The sequence below is a fragment of the Barbatula barbatula genome (assembly GCF_947034865.1).
Source record: "Barbatula barbatula genome assembly, chromosome: 17".
NCBI lineage: Eukaryota > Metazoa > Chordata > Actinopteri > Cypriniformes > Nemacheilidae > Barbatula > Barbatula barbatula.
This window is the reverse complement of record NC_136780.1, coordinates 11,006,991-11,022,531: the sequence shown is the minus strand read 5'-3', so window position 1 is coordinate 11,022,531 and position 15,541 is coordinate 11,006,991. Positions and strand designations below refer to the sequence as shown.

The following is a 15,541-nucleotide window of genomic DNA, read 5'->3' as shown; positions in this document are numbered from 1 at the left end:
AGAACTTTAACACACTCCAATTTGCCACTTTATATAAGATTCACATTTTGTAGGTACTATTTGGATATACATACGAAACGTTTCCTAGACTGTAACCAGCCTTAAGGGGTCTACAAACATAATTAACTGTGTGCTGAGATCTGGAGTAGACTTGAGAATATTGAATGGGTGTTCTGAGCTCATATTGATGTTCGTATTGATTCTGTATTTTCTTGAGAGGGGCGGTGAAAGCAAGGGAGATGATGGCGAGAGTAAACTAATGAGGTTAAAGTGTGTCCTGATGCTGAATGAATTTCTCATTGTCCTCCATCACGTGAAGTACCTATGAGTACTTGCCATGCAAGTGCCATGGGCATGTAGTGCTACAGTGTTACCATGATTTTTGGACATGTTTTACAGGTCAATTAAATAACCCGTGATTTTATCATAGCAAAAGTGCATGGTTTTTGGATTTGTTGTATAACCACAGTTTAACTTCAAATATCACGGTTAATCTAGGGTAAGTCTGTCAAAAACGTGGTTAATTTGCGATTACGATAGTCTCACCACATATTAAACTAACTAACGGAAAACCGTTATTCATTTTCATGAAGGGTAACATCATATATGAGAATAATTTAGTATCGCAGTATATATTGAAAGTACAGTAGTATGAGCGTCTGACATCATCACAGTATTTTATTTTTTAGTCTGATGTTAGTCCAGTGTTTTCTTGCACCTGTGATGAAACATTTCCATTCATTGTGTCTGCATTGCGCGACTGCAATTAATGGTGTGATCCTTAAGTGTCAAGTTATTCTAGGCGCAGTAGGATAGACTTCATTCAAGCAAGAAAGTGACCTCACACCACAAGCTTATGTCCCCAGTGCATGCTGACCGAGAAACTGCTCGAGTCTGTCCAATATAGTGAATATGGATGAATGAAATCCTCTTACTCTGCAGCTCACGCTTATAGTGTGTGTGTGGGAGAGAGACCTGTCCTCTGATTTATGAGTGGATTCATGTTTTTGAGATATTTAGGTTGGGTCGCATCTTCTGCAGATCATTTGCTTCAAACTGAATATACTGTCATACATCGTCTCGTCACTCCAAACCTGTGTGACTTTTTTTCTGTGGAACATAAAAGGAGTTACTCGTTTCCATATAAAGCCGAAAATGCTGATTGACGACTGTGAAGTTTAGTTGCAATTTTGTTTTTTAACTAATGTCAGCTTTGGATCGGAATCCTTACCTCCCTGCTCACCAAACATGCCAAATATATCACTGCGGAAACCACATTTTTCCAAAACTGCTACTTTACAGAAAAAAGCACAGTGTTTTTTTTAATTATCGAACATTGTGCTGTCAAAGTTTTTGAATACATTTTTATTGGTTAAATATTTGCAAAACCAGCAGATAAACATGAAGGGTGATAATATAGTATATGAATATATGCAAAAGTATGTACAATAATTATTATTTATGAGAAGAAATGAAAAATGGAGATACAAAGTTTCCAAGGTTTATTGTTTTCTATAAAACATTACCTAAATATATACAATTGATATATTGTTTTACTTTTCTTGCCTAGTGCACCATGCGAAGCAGGAGATCCGGTGCACCCTAAAAAAAAGCGTGGGTACCCTGGTCAGCTCTCTCTCTTTCTCACTCACAAACTCTCTTGTGCAATCTACCCCATGTATACAATTAAAACTAGACCTGTCTGTCCAACACCTAACAATTTTCTAAACGCATCTAACATTCTCACAAAGCATTCTTGAGTTCTGCTGGTTTACTCTTTATATATAAAACATGCCACATCCTTACAGACAGTATGTTTAACCACATGGTCGAAGTCTGTGCTGTGCAACGTGACAGACTGTCACACTGAATCCGAGGAATGCAAACACGTGCTCGCTGTGGGTTAGACTAAGTGTTATAAAGGTGCTTGAGTGGGTCAGTTTGCACGCTCTGTCCGCTTTGTAGAGCGGCGCTCCCCCGTGCAGCGTACAGGGGCGTGGGCTTCATATGCACGCCATGCACTCCTGCCACTGTCAAAGGGGATTCAGGATCAAGTAACGCTGATACGCTTCTGTATCTTAAGGAAGAGGAAGTGAGAGAGGGAGAGAGAGAGAGAGATGGGGGAACGAAACGTCCCCATGGATTAGAGAGGAATATGTGTGACCGGTAAGGGGAGGGTTTAGGGCACCAGATGCAGTGACTGGATAAAATTTCCTTAATAATTAACATGACAGAGCAAGAAAAGACCAGGGAGGAATTGAGAAGGACAGGGAAGCTACGATAGAAGGGAAACCCACAAATACAGTATACATCAAGACTACAAAGAGTGGTCAATGTGTGACACGAAACGACTGTCTATGTTTAAATCAACAGTTCACCCAAAAATTAAAATTCTGTCTTCATTTATTGACATGTTGTTCGAAACCCGTATATGACTTTTTTCTGGAACACAAAATAAGATATTTTGTGAAATGTCTCAGTGGTTTTGTGTTCATACAACAGAAGTCAATGGGGGCCAATGTTGTTTTGTTATCAACATTCTGCAAAATATCTTATTTTGTGTTCTGCAGAAGAACTTTGGAGTGAAACTTCTAAAAAATTCATGTTGCTTGGGCACCATTAACTACCGTTGTATTTTTCCCTACTATTCCCTTACTGGTTATAAGCATTCTTCCAAATATCTTTCTCTGTGTTCATCACAACTAAGACATTTTTACAGATTTGAACATCTAGAAGGTGAGTAACTGATGACAGAAATAAGACATTTTTGGGGGTAGTTCGCCCCAAAACGAATGTTTTAATCATTTTTTATTCGCCCTCATGTTGTTGCAAACCTGTCTTAGTTTCGTTGTTGTGTGGAAAACAGAGAAAGATATTTGGAAGAACATTTGTGGCTTCAGCAATAATTTATTACAATTATATAGCGCTTTTACATGGAGGGGGGGTTCTCTAACACCAATGTGCAGCATCCTGTCATGATCATGTGCTCCTTGTTAGGAGTTTTCTAGTTTTATGGACAGGGTTGTGACAGTACCATGTCTTTTGTGCTTGTTGTGTTCTGAGTGGAAGCACATGGCCTTTGTTTGTTGCTATTTGCCATGTGCTCTCCTGCTATCTTAGCATTTCATTCCCCTCACCTGCCCATTGTAATTAACACCTCTCGTTAGTTTTTCCTATTTAATGCCCTTGTGTTTGCTGTCCTGTGCTGGTTCATTCTAGTTGTCCCCCATGTCAAAATGCCCTGTTCCTGTCTGGCTAGTCTAAGGAAGTGTACGTTTCATCCAATTTGTTTTTGGTTTCTCGTGATTTTGCCCACTCTGTGGTAAAAGCCAAAATAAAAGTATTTTGTTCATTTGCTGTCTGCGTCTGGGTTCTCCGTCAGTTCCATGACACATCCACCTGGATGATGCTATGGCAGCCATATTGAGCCAGCATGCACACCACACACCAGCTTACTGAGGGAGAGTGACGAAGCCAATCAGTACATATGGGGATGATTAGGGTGCCACGATGATGGACATAGGTGAATGGGCGAAGATGCTGGGCTTACGCCAACTCAAACCTGGTCTAAAGTCTAAACTCAATAGCGCAATTTTTTTTGTTATTTAAAGAGTGCAAAATATGCGCCTATAGGCGGGTGCACATTGCTCGTACATTCTACTTATTAAACACAGAGGAACATGCAGAAGTACACAATAATGCCAAATGTTAATTCAAATGAAATACAATGTAAAATTATTGCTGTGGACATAAAGATAAAAATCTGGCTTGTCATGTTGATCGTCTGCTTGTGCGCTTTAACCTCTTGCACGAGCAAAGTGTCTGCTCTTCCGAGTTCCGGCATGTAAATAGCGAATCCGACATGGCCACTTTTTACACTTCTAATGCACACTGGTGTTATTGTGAACATATCGTTTTTTAAAAGGAGAGAAAATAATTTTTCATCTTATGGTATGGTTTGGCCCCTTTCGCCTGATGCCAATAAATCCTTACATTTTTCAACACTTCTTCATGTTGCATATGCATGAGCATTGAAATGCATGGATGTCATTTTCCATGCACATTTTCAGATAAAACTTATTTTAAATGCATATACAGACTACGTAAACACACTATAAAGATAAAATATATGTAACGGTTTAAACATGAGTCCCCAGATCTTAAATATATCAAATTTTTGGTTAATATATTAAGTACTGTTTTAAAATGATTATTTTGGTTGAACCCCCATTTTTAAATATGCCACGATTATGAGAGTACAATATAAAGAAGGCCGTTTCATGTTGACTTTTGGGTTTTTTAATCCTGCACTAGGCTCCTGCTCCTCACTTATATTTAGCTCCGATAGGATTTACGCTTTTGTTACAAACCAGAGAAACCAAATAATGGTGCTATCTAGAGCCATTTTTCTTAAAAGAATAGCTCACCCAAACAGGTAAATGTCATCATCTATTTCCCCTCATATAACTGCAAAACCAAATGACTTTTTTTCTTTTGTGGACCACATGAGGAGTACTTCATTGTTCTGTTATTTTTAATATAATGGAAGAGAAGATCTGAAAAAAAGCACTCCCATATAAATATGTGTATATTCTACTTTATTTGACACTTTATTTTGAAGACAAAAATTCCTTGTTAACCACAGGCAGGCTTAATCCAACATAGCTATTGAATGACCTACATGCGTTATACTCATTGACATCATCTTCCGTCTCTTGATTGGTGGAAAGGCGTTGACCCTGGGAGCTGCTCCCTCGTTTCTTTCCACCGTGGATGACAGAAAGTGAGATTCATGTTGCCATTGCTCTAATACAGACGGACAGGAACCCCCCCATCTATTTCTCATCACTGGCTATCATATGATCAGGAAATAGGACTGGGCTGCATCAAACTCAATAGGCATTTAAGCACTTAGCAGTATTTCGGGAGCCTGTTGTGATACGCATTAGACTAACAGGCTTCATCCATAACACTACACAATATTGATTCATTTCCTTTGGGCGAAAGGCGTAATAGCCTTTATCTATTTTCACTCCTTATCACCCGTGTTGCCTAATCACTTTGATTGTTCTCCGCCATTTAAATACCAACGCCGTAATCTCCAAACGGTAACAAAACACAGACATTTGTGTCTATATACGGTGTGACGTAAAATGGATTTAGTTTCGCAACATTTTGGTCTATGGACGAGGTCATTGGTCACTGTTGTGATGCCCAGTTGGCACAAAAAAGTAAAAGTCTGTCATCATTTGCTCGGTGTTATTGTCGTTGCTAACCTGTATGACTTTCTTTCTTCTGCGGAACACAAAAGAAGATATTTTGATGAATGTTGGTAACAAAAAAAGATTGGCCCCCCCATTGACTTCCATTGTATGGGCACAAAACCACTGAGACATTTCTCAAAATATCTTATTTTGAGTTTCTCAGAATAAAAGTCAACACGTTTTGAGCGACATGAGGGTGAATAAATGATGACAGAGTTGAGATCTCTGGACGATAAATAAAAGTGGAGATCAGTCAACAAGGAGGGATGACACATACATACATATTTTTCACCGCCCCATTGAAAGTCTGTTGACCTATTTTCAAGTATGATCTGATATTAGCTTTCCTAGTCCTCTTTAAGTCCTGGCTTGTGGTCGGGCTCATCGTAGTTACGCCGTGTGTTACAGTACACGACAGGAAAAGTGCAGCGAGCTAGTGGTGTGCAGAGCATCCGCCAGACTCAGCCACAGATCTGTGTTATTGAGAGATTTCAGGTAACAATGGAATATGCTTGACTAAATTTGGAAGCGTACGACAGTGTTTCGCAATCTTTTTGTGTTGCTGTTATTTATGTACACCCACCCTACCACCCTATCAGTAAATCTCAAGCGCCCCTTCACACAAATGTGTTTCTTTCAGCTCATATAATGCTGCATATCATTCAAAATAAATTCAAAGTCATACTTCATCTTTTAAATAAAAATCCTCCCGAACACCTCGTCTGCTGATGTTGCGTCGCTGAAAGCATTTACACTCATAAATTTGTGTCGAGTATGTTTCGGGCATTACGTCATGCACAGAGCGGTACAAAGACACTCTCTTTAATTATTCGGATTCTCCCCGCACAGATGTCCCACAATGCACTTCTACACACACCCTATAAGCACTGCATGAGACATCGACAGGATTTCTGAATGAGCCTTATGACCCCCTTGCGGAACAGGATAGCGGATCCTTTCTGCGTCTCCACCGTCTGCTGTGAAGGCAGACAACGCATCGATTCGAGTCATTTAACCCCCATACTGACTAATCTAAGACATTTGAGCACAAAACAGCCAGTGGAACGACAGGATATGACTTAAAAACAAACTATGAACCTATCGAGCATTTGGTATGTTGTGTTATGATGTCACAGGTAAACTGAACCATGGAGACAAAGATAAAAACATTGTGGAGTTTATTTTTAGTCTGTGTTTACAATCTCGACACTATTGCCCTGGCAAACGGCAACTGCATTCTTATCAACACCTACACATTGTTGTGAGTCTCAGCGTTCTGCATTTTGCCAGGAGGTGAAAGAGTAAGATGGCGTGTGCGGTAGGAAATCAGTTGCGTTGTTCAAAGACTCTGTGGTCTTACATGTGAAGAAACACACGTTGGAGCGCAGTGATGCACACACGCACACACACCCCCTTCCAGTACTGTCCTCTTTTACCAGTGTGAACTAACAGCAGACTAGTGCTGCTCTATTTTTAGCAAGAGGCTGCAAGCAGCAAGCACATTATGTTGAAATGGAGCTTGGCGGCGTAGCACAGTTTGATATATCTGATACCTGTTACGTACACTTGAAAATAAATCTGGCAAGTTCAAGGCCAATTTTAAATGACGATGAGATGTTATACGTTCACTCATTCAGCAGATGTTTATCAAAAGCGTGGAAAAAGGTGTCTGTGAAATGGTGTGTTGCCTGGGAATAGAACCCAAAACCTTGTCAGTCGAGTTACAGAAATCTTAAAGGGATAGTACACTCAAAAATAAAAATGATTTCCTCATTTGCTCACTCTTCCTATTGACTTTCATTGTATGGACACAAAACCACTGACACATTTCTCAAAATATATTCTTTTGTGTCCTTGATGAGAAAGCAATCCCAATGGGTTTATAATGACACAAGGGTGAGTGAATATGACAATATTTTCCCTTTAGGACTACTAAAAACTGCTTGGTATTTGGACTCATCAAGAAATCTTTTATTTCTTGTAGCAGGTGAGGCTGTTGTTAAAAAGGTTTGAGGATGAGAGCGGTCTATTTCTGGAGTTTTTCTTTCTTAAATGAATTTAGTTTATTTATGCATGCACCTCCACATGAAAGCATCCCGCAGTCCCTAGTTGAACTCGTAAGTTCTGGAATGAGATCTCTCTCTCTCTCTCTCTCTCTCTCTCTCTTTCTCTCTCTCTTTCTCTCTCTCTCTTTCTCTCTCTCTCTTTCTCTCTCTCTCTCTCTTTCTCTCTCTCTCTTTCTCTCGCTCTTTCTCTCGCTATTCCATTAATTCTGTAGTTTGTGCCTTTTTCCCTCACAGATGACTGAAAAGGTCACTGGCCGTGTTTATTCCCAGTGAGGTTGTGTTTTATTGGACGTGATGAATAGATTTGTGTCGTATTGATTTCTCTGATCAATAGATGAAGTGTTCACAGAACTACAGAGAACTCTAATGAGATTGTTAGTAACCCAATTAGCCCCAAAACCAGCTCATGAATTATGCAAGACGTTATGCTTGGCTCGCCATATCAAAAATAAACTAAACGCATTATTATCAACCTGATTAGCAGTGAGCGAGCTCTGTAAATGTCAGTCATCGTAAGAAGTTTCTAGACTTCTGATACAAATTGACCTTCATGATTTATTGAGCTCAACAGTTAATTTGGTCGCCCCCACCAGTAGATTTGCATTGCTGGAAAGAGCGGAGGGGAATGTTATATATTCAGGAATGTAGTAAAACAGCTCAGGGTTTTTACTGTCTTATTGCAACCTTCTGAAGATGATGCACAGCTAAATAAGCTCACACACGCCTATCGCTGCAGTCCTTCTGAAACGTCATGTCTTTTGTTTTTGCCATAAATCATTATTATTAGTCACCCTTTATGTTTGTCACTGGGTTTTGCAAATATTTTACCAATAAAAGGTTTTAAAACGTGCTTGTCAACTTTGACAACATAGTATTTAATCATTTAAAAAGTCCTTTTTACATTAGAATTGCAATACGATTCTTTAGAAATGTCGTAGAATTATTAGAGATGCACCGATATATCAGCCAATAATAAGTATCGGCCGATAAATAAAACATTTTTACACTATGGGCTATCAGCCAATGATCAGGGCCGCTATATACTGTCAATCAAACAGGACAGAAAAATGCAATGAATTTGTGCTCTTTGTATAGAAAATGTCACCAGTTTGATGTTCAATATTAATAGTTATTATATGAATTATTAACATTCAGAAAGAAAGAAAATATAAATTTAATCAGCAAATATTACTATGCATAATCGGCTACCGGTATCCGTGGAGATATTTAGAATAAGTACATTTCTAATAATTATATTTAGGCTAAGTTATACATTTAAACAAAATATTGATTATGTTGAGTAATCTGATGGTCAATAAACAAGAGTCTTAGCATCTCCTGATCAAATTATGAACATACACTTCTTCGCAGTTTAGGAGTTGCTTGGTCAACTAGTTTCACCAGATAAGAATATTTGAAAGAGGGACAAAAAGACATGAAAAGAAGGAGATTAAGGATAGAGAGGATGTACAGTACAGATGAACAGTTGGTCATATTCACCTGGGACACCCTTTTTCATAACTCTGTCAGGCGTAAACCTGCTCGGGCTTTCAAGCACTATAAAATCAATGAGCAAACCATTAACCTGTGATCACAACCACTCACCCCGCCGCTGCAGCCAAGAGTTCATAAAAGCATGTGTGAAAACATCACAGAGCAACAGACACAGCGACAGTCCTGTTTCAAAATACAAATATACTGAAGAGATTAGAAAGAAAATCAAGCAATTGAAACACATTAACCTTCAGACGACTTCAGAAATGTCTCCTCACTTTGATATTCTACATGAATACATACAGTATTCGTTTGCTTGACTTTGATACATGTCTGTTACAATGTAAATATACTGTATCTTAAATAAATACTTATTTACGGCACCAGGGCACTTTGTAAATATACCTTCAAGAAATGTCTATTTGTGACAGCTACATTTTAGCCTCGTTTCTCAAGTTGTACAAAGAATAAAAAAGGTATACTATGAGATTATTACAGTGGAAGTCTATGTGGCCCGTGTATTAGAGAAATTACAATTACAGAGAATTGTTTTGGGGGAAGATTTTATTCTTGTGTCACTAATATCACCAAACGGAATAGCTTGCTCATAATTAACTATGTGCATTCATCCGTGGTAGAAATGAAATGATTTAAACCCAAACGACACACTTTCCATTTAAGATTGTAGTTTTGCAGTAACGTTTGTTACTTGAGATGCAAAGTTGTTCAAATTGTCCCTTTCAGGTGGGACTCCTTATATTTGTTGGACATTTCTTTCTCTGATCAAATCTGATCTGTTTAGAAAAAAATAACCCTGAATATTCTGGGTGCTTGTTCTGAAAAGCACAATTCTTTTTGAGGTTGGATAGGATTTTAAGTGGGGATTATTAAAGCCCTCGTTGCCTTTCTGCTGCATACTGTGCACTTCAAACATGTCACACGGCTGTTATATATTATTCATATGAGAATTACGTAACCGTGCCTGCGTTGTGAACAGTCCGAAAATTTAGGAGTTTGCTCCGTATCGGATTCACACATTAGATCAGGGATGGAAATGACGGTTGAGCTGCCACAATCTACCGCCTTTCTGCTTCGTTCTCCACTTGGAAAAAGAGTATTGAACGGTGAAAGGGCTTCTCTGTTTTGTGCGTTTGATCATGACACGTCCCGGGTGCAGTAATGTGTGGGCGTGGGTTCGCATGTTGATGTGGAGGCAGGGTGGAGGTTGTCTGCACCTTTGCAAAAGAAGGTGGGAAGTGGGTGAGTCATCCAAAATTAAACCGCAGAAGGAAGAGCAGATTCGAACACTCAGGGGCTGCATGCATGCATTCACAAACCTGATAATGCAAGTTAATTAATAATTAACCTACTATTTGTGTATTAATGAAATACGTTTAGCAAAAACACGATTTCTTTTATTTACAACCCTCACAAAAAAGTATTCGGATGGGTCAAGGTAAGCCCAGAATAGTCAAACAGATGTAAAACATTGTAGCCCTCATCAGACCTATTACGATAAAAGGTATAATTCGATTTGAATTATATTGTATTTACATTACATTTACATTTATGCATGTGGCAGATGCTTTTATCCAAAGCGACTTACATTGAATTGTATTACACATCTGGTGATTAAAGGGATATTTTACAGGCAATACAAAATTCCCCATGTTTTACTCACCCTCAAGACATCCTGACTGAATATGACTTTCTTCTTGAAGAATATTGCAGTCGGAATTAAAATGTACCACGTATCATTTTACTTCCAAGCGGTAGAATGGGAGTGAATGGGCGTCGACTTTTTGAAGCTCCAAAAAGGGCATCCATTGATCAAAGAACTGCTCGATTCGGCTCTGTGGTCTTGAGAAATATCTTCTGAAGCAAATCGATGCGTTGGTTTAAGAGAAATATCCATATTGAGAGCGCCATTAACGTTGATGTCTAGCTTCCGTTATTCCTCTGCTGTGCGTGAACCTGAGGCTTGTTTGAAAGCGGCATCCTATTGGAACAAAACTAAAAGACATCTCTCACCAGAACTTATGTATGCGCCATTTGCCGGAAAAACAAGCCTCACGTTCACATGCAGCATAGGGATAACGGAGGCTAGACATCAATGTTAATAGTGTCAATATGCAGATTATTTCTGATGTCTTATAAGTGCAGATGTGTGCTACGCTTTATTAATGTTGAAGTATTTCAGTGTTGTAAAGGTTAAAGGTGGGTGGTATGACCATAAACATGTTTCCAGTATTAGTAGTTTTATGTTACACACCACAAGAGAAACCCAAACAAAATCCACACCACAGATGTCACAACTTTTCTTAAAAAAGTCCTCCTCCTTCCCAGTTGTGACACCAGTATTCATTTGTTCAATATGTGTGTTTAATGTTCACAAAGCCTACAAAATCTTATCAATTGATAAGCTGTTAAATAATATGACAAGTTAAGAATGCCCTTTGCTCTGTTGTTATCTATACGTTATCAAATTGAATCATTTACACTGAAAAAACAACTGCGTTCGGTTAAATAATGTATGTAAATAATAAGAAATTAAAACACTAGTAGGCCTAAGTGATGGCTAGTGAGCGTCTAATAAGTCGAGTCGTTCATTCAACCGATTCATTCAAAACACTGAATCATTCAACAATGAATTGGCTGGTTGCTGTGAGATGCGCTGGGGTTCTGCTGTGTCTTTTCTTTTAATAATTTTCGCTGCTGAAATAGAACAAAAGTAGTCTACAATAAAAATGTAAGGCTTTATTGAACTATTGAACAGTCGTTATGGTGAAACACTAACTTAACTACAACGTGACAGTATTTTAAATGTAACGTTACACTATACATTTTTATCTTAGCACACTGAGTTTCTTTGTGTTGCGTGTGTTTGATTTTTTATTCTGGGGAGACTGCCTTAGCAGCGCAACCTTATCATCAGTAGGCCTACATAACATAACCACTATTCACCACTTTAAATGTGCTGAAATCTGAATAATATCTATGTTTTGGTGATTGCATGTTATTTTTATTAGTTAATAATAAAAATTTTTTTTGGATGTTTAAATATACTTACTTACTTGTTTGCCGTTAATGAAGCGTTAATGTCTAGTGCTCAGGCACGGACGGCACAATTTCAACCCCGCTTATGAGCCAGCTGTCCTTGGAAATTTAACACGGGATTGGGCTTCCTGATATTTATTTAGTTCCTGATTTCAACGTTGGGTAAATCCACAAAGAAATCTTTAAGTAAACATTTTCTGCTAAAACAGGTTTAGTGATTCAACAAATAGAGTCTTCAAGATATACGTTGCTGCTCTAAATGTTAATGTGTTTTCCGTGTTGAACTTTGCCATATGTTCATTAAGTCTTAGATTTTAGATAGGTAACACTATAACGGGATGATTCAACAAAAACAACATAATAGTTCTGACCAAAATGATTAGCACAGATCCATGTTTTAGTTTCTGCAAGCTGCAGTGATCCATTCTTTTTATCTTTTGGCAGTCTGTAAAACGAAATCTATCATTTAGATCTCAATTTGTATGTAGAATAAATTACACAAAAACTAAATCCCATTCTAAATATAGCAGAGATAGCAGCAAACACTGCTTCATTTAGTCTTTCTGCCACTCAGTGGGTGTGACTTGCTTTGCTTTCGTGTGCGGTGATGTCACGTGCATACCCTCTATAAACGGTTTCATCTTAACAACATAAACCAATTTTACTACGCATGCGCACTTTTGTGACCCCCAACTCATTTCCGTTTCACATTCCCAAACGAATGAGTGCCTGTAGATTATTTCTGTAAACGATCAAAAGAAACCCAGAAGAACTGTTACTTGGCTCCAATATTTTGAATATAGACCGCGATACCAAGCTGACCTGCTAGATGTCAATGTACCATACGGTTAGTTTAAATGTGACGAGCTACAGGACCCATTCAACAAATTGTTTATTTAATAAAATTAACATAGAACAAAATTCAACAAATGGTTTACTTAATACAATTATTATACAGCAAAATAGTAATACAAATTCATATAAACATTTATTCAATTAAATATAGTTATAGTATTAGATATTAGCCAAACACAAACAGGAAGTTTACTGGGGGTCAGGCCGCGCATGTCCGACGAAACGATCTATAGACAGGATAGAAAAATTGTTGCATTGACATTTAATTATATCGCAACTAGGGCTGTCACAGTTCGCTAGTTGCACAAGATGGCGCCGGTGAGCTTTTGGGACACCTGAATCGGCAGAAAATTTCGGTTGTGTAACACTGTATGGGAAAAGGAGGATTTTTGACCAGCAAATATGGGTGTTTTTTAGATAAAAACAGTAGAAAGTAATACATCAGCAATACGACAGATCCTCTTTACATTGCTAAGCCAAAACGACCAGAAGTTAGTTTGCCGAACCTGGTGTCACAACAGCTCAGAGGTGCCATCTTGTGCAACCAGCCCATTATGAAATTCGTCAGGGAACAGTAGATGTGCCTGTGCTGTCTGTAACTCTACATCTCACAAGATCGGTGGCATCTCTGATGAAGCAGAATGTATGCATTGATGTACAGATGCAACGCCCAGTGTAAAAGAGCAGGGAGTGTGCCTCTGTCTGGGGAGACGGAAAAAAACAAGATACAAAATGAGTGAGAGCATTTGTAGAAACGGATGGTGCTTGCCGTCCGTATGTATGGCTGTTTTAGCACTGGAATTGCTTTCTGAGGTTTGAACGTTCCGCTGGGAAATATGGGTGCAAAGAATGAGCATATGAAGGCAGAGAGGATACTGAGAGAGCTGATGGATTGGGCCGTGAGAAGTGTCTTTTTTACGGGAGGGTGTGGATGTTTGTGTGTGGCTGGGGCGGTCCACTAAGCTTTATGAATCAATATGGGTTTTTGAAGCCCCAGAGGTGTTGTCATGCTGTGAAAAATGCCGTTGGGTCACGGGCACACCCCTGATACCTCCAGAGAGTGTGTCTCGCAGGTTAAATCTTTTTCTTATGAAATACACTGTTCGATGTCCTGTTTTAGACTGCCAGGTTGCATGTCAGTGTTTTGAGGAAACAACTAGGCACAATGGTTGCATCATGGTTGCATGTCTAAGGAACAATCCAGGAGCTGGAAAATGATCAAACACTTTTTATCACCTCTTTTCCTTTGAGTAAAGCACTTTATCCAAGGTTTATCCAGGACAGCTGTCTCTTAAGTCTTTTCGGATGAAAGAGCCTTTTCTCTTTTGAAACATGTTCGCTAAACACTACCAAAAACGCAAGCAGTATCAAAATGACTGTCAGTGCTTTTTCATTGACTTTTGGCGTAAAATCTGGTTCTGTACATATGCAGCAGATTATTCTGAAGGCCCACACATATAGTTAAAAAAATGACTGACATATTAAATATATAATTCAATTTAAATCTTTGAGCTCTGGTGGGAAACAATATCTGATTTGCTATCTGAAGTCATACAAAAGCATATGATTCACTAAGAATGAATTGCACCTGCTGTTAAAGCTGTTTAAATGTGCTATAGCACATCATTTGCGTTGCGGATTAATCCCAATCCCCAAACTTCACAAACTGACACAACAAAAATGACACAGTGGACATTGTAGTCTAACATCTGATGTGCTTCTTACACACCCTCCTTATTTTCTAAGTGCCGCGTCTCTTTTGTGTCTCACAGCAGTTGTGAGTACAGAGGAGGAGTGATGAATTATTGAATGCGCACTGTTTGAGCAGAAATAGAAACTTGCCTTTAGATGTGTGAAATGATAACTCACCAATAGGGCATAGTGAGCAGTGTACAGTGTTTTGTATAACATAAATACTATCCGTTATTGTATATGTTGGACTTGATCGAAATAATGTTTACATCAATATATTTGGTTAATGTTTTCACTTTTTTCACTCATTTACTCTCTCACTCACTCACTCATTCAGTCAGTCACTCACCTGCTCACTCACTCATGCTCTCTCTCACTCTCACTCACTCGTTTACTCGCGTACTCCTTTGTTCGCTTGCTTGTTTGCTCACTCAATCACTTGCTCATTCATGCACTTCCTAATGCACTCATTTACTTGCTCACTTATTTGCTCACTCATGCACTTTTTATTATATTCACTCACTCACTCACTCACTCACTCACTCATGCACTCACTCATGCACTCACTCATGCACTCACTCACTCACTTACTCATTCACTCACTCATGCACTCACTCACTCTTTCACTCACTTGCTCGCTAAGTCCCTCACTCACTCACTCACTCACTCACTCACTCACTCATGCACTCACTCACTCACTCACTCACTCACTCACTCACTCATGCACTCACTCACTCACTCACTCACTCATGCACTCACTCACTCACTCACTCACTCACTCACTCATGCACTCACTCACTCACTCACTCACTCACTCACTCACTCATGCACTCACTCACTCACTCACTCACTCACTCACTCATGCACTCACTCACTCACTCACTCACTCATGCACTCACTCACTCACTCACTCACTCACTCACTCACTCATGCACTCACTCACTCACTCACTCACTCACTCATGCACTCACTCACTCACTCACTCATGCACTCACTCACTCTTTCACTCACTTGCTCACTAAGTCCCTCACTCACTCACTCACTCATGCACTCACTCACTCACTCACTCACTCACTCATGCAATCACTCACTCATTCACTCATGCTCTCTCTC

At 39.0% G+C, this 15,541-nt stretch overlaps 1 protein-coding gene across 1 annotated transcript in view; it reads left to right on the top strand.

Moving 5' to 3' along the window:
* LOC306906375 (uncharacterized protein) overlaps positions 1–15,541 on the top strand; it is a 40,731-nt gene that overhangs the window by 418 nt on the left and 24,772 nt on the right. The gene's annotated exons all lie outside the window — the stretch shown is intronic.